Here is a 2,441-nt window from a genome sequence, read left to right on the forward strand (position 1 = left end):
ACAATTTCCTACCTTAGTTATTACAGTCATTCTGTCTACTTTGGACTACAGCTGTTTTGAAAATGGATGGTAGAATTAATTTATGTGGAAAAACTATAAGGTGATTAAAACACATTAGTAGGCATAAATGTTATTATGGAATATGATGAATCACAACTGACATAAAAGAACAGAGAGGGCTTTGGACACTACTCCACTCTTCCGTTCAGTTCGGTTGCTCAGTCATGTCCAGCTCTTTGCGACCCCATGGACTGCAGCACACCAGGCCTCCCTGTCCATCAGCAACTCCCAGAATTTACTCATACTCATGCCCATTGAGTCGGTGATGCCATCCAACCATCTCATCCTCTGTCGTCCCCTTCTCCTCCTGCCTTCAATCTTTCCCAGCATCAGGGTCTTTACAACTGAGTCAGTTTTTCACATCAGGTGGCCAAAGCATTGGAGTTTCAGCTTCAGTATCAGTCCTTTCAATGAATATTCAAGACTGGTTTCCTTTAGGATGGACTGGTTGGATCTCCTTGCTGTCCAAGGGACTCTCAAGAGTCTTCTCCAACACCACAGTTCAAAATCATCAATTCTTCAGCATTCACTTTTCTTTACAGTCCAACTCTCACATCCATACCTGACTATTGGAAACATCATAGCCTTGACCAAACGGACCTTTATTGGCAAAGTAATGTCTCTGCTTTTCAATATGCTATCTAGGTTGGTCATAACTTTCCTTCCAAGGAGTAAGCGTCTTTTAATTTCATGGCAGTGATTTAATTTCACCATCTGCAGTAATTTTGGAGCTCCCAAAAATAAAGTCTGATGCTCTTTCCGCTGTTTCCCCGTCTATTTGCCATGAAGTGATGGGACCAGATGCCATGATCTTAGTTTTCTGAATGTTGAGCTTTAAACCAACTTTTTCACTCTCCTCTTCTCTTTCATCAAGAGGCTTTTTGGTTCCTCTTCACTTTCTGCCATAAGGGTGGTGTCATCTGCATATCTGAGGTTATTGATATTTCTCCCAGCAATCTTGATTCCAGCTTGTGCTTCCTCCAGCCCAACGTTTCTCATGATGTACTCTGCATAGTAGTTAAATAAGCAGGGTGACAATATACAGCCTTGATGTACTCCTTTTCCTATTTGGCACCAGTCTGTTGTTCTATGTCCAGTTCTAACTGTTGCTTCCTGACCTGCATACAGATTTCTCAAGAGGCAGGTCAAGTGAATTAATGGCTTAATAATTCAAAAGATATTATTACCTTCTGCTGCAAGCTAGAACCATCAGTACAATAATGACTAGGGAGAGAAAATCCTTAAGGTCTGTTGAATTTTTCTTTTCAGTTGCCCAATCTATTAATATGTTTAAGAAAAATGGATTCTCCTTATGTTGAAGGACTTAGCAAATAGTTACATTATAGACATGAAGGATTTGGAAAATGCTATACTTCATATAATTTGGAATTACCGTTTTGGTTATTTTATTTGTATGTCCTCTCCAGAAATGCAGAGCTCCTAAAAATTATTTCATTATTTACATCTACTGGCTTTTTAAAATGTTGATATAAAGTAGAATATGCACAAACAGCAAATTTTCATTACATAATTAAGACACACAAAAGGCACACAATTATCTATCCCAAAATATTTGTCAATTTTAATGTTTCTTTTCTTCAATAAATAAAATAATATCATTTTGCTACATGGAAATAGGAAACAACAAAAAGAAAAGAGAAGCTCATATGAATGTTATTTAACCTTTTTGTATATTTCATGTGTGTCTGCCTAAAAAATGTTTAAAAGGCAAGCAATTCCATCTGCTTAGTCAAGTAATAATAAAACAATCATTTTTTTTCTAAAAAATATCAGAGAGAAATCTATTGTAATTTTCCATAAATTAAAAATAATCTATAGAATAATAAAGAGCAAGAACACTGGAGGTGAAAATTTCCTGGGTTCAAATATCAGCTTCATCAGTAAGTAGAGCTTTGCTTTGGGGCAAGTCAAGCGCCATACATTTTTCATATCTAAAATAGGATAATAACATAGGGCTATGGTGAAGATAGAAATGACTAATGTTAGACACAAGAAAGCACTATATAAAGTCTAGTCATCATTCATGATTATTGCTATAATTAACCATGAATGATGACTTGATTTTATATAGTGCTTTTTTGTGTCTAATATTAGTCATTTCTCTGATGCTGGGAGGGATTGGGGGCAGGAGGAGAAGAGGACAACAGAGGATGAGATGGCTGGATGGCATCACTGATTTGATGGACGTGAGTTTGAGTGAACTCCAGGAGTTGGTGATGGACAGGGAGGCCTGGCGTGCTGCGATTCACGGGGTCGCAAAGAGTCGGATATGACTGAGTGACTGAACTGAATTGATTATTATTTTGCTGATAATACTATATTTACTACTACTAATAATGTTAGAAACACTGAAGGTACTA

The sequence above is a fragment of the Bos indicus x Bos taurus genome, chromosome 1 (genome assembly GCF_003369695.1).
Source record: "Bos indicus x Bos taurus breed Angus x Brahman F1 hybrid chromosome 1, Bos_hybrid_MaternalHap_v2.0, whole genome shotgun sequence".
In the NCBI taxonomy this organism is placed as follows: domain Eukaryota; kingdom Metazoa; phylum Chordata; class Mammalia; order Artiodactyla; family Bovidae; genus Bos; species Bos indicus x Bos taurus.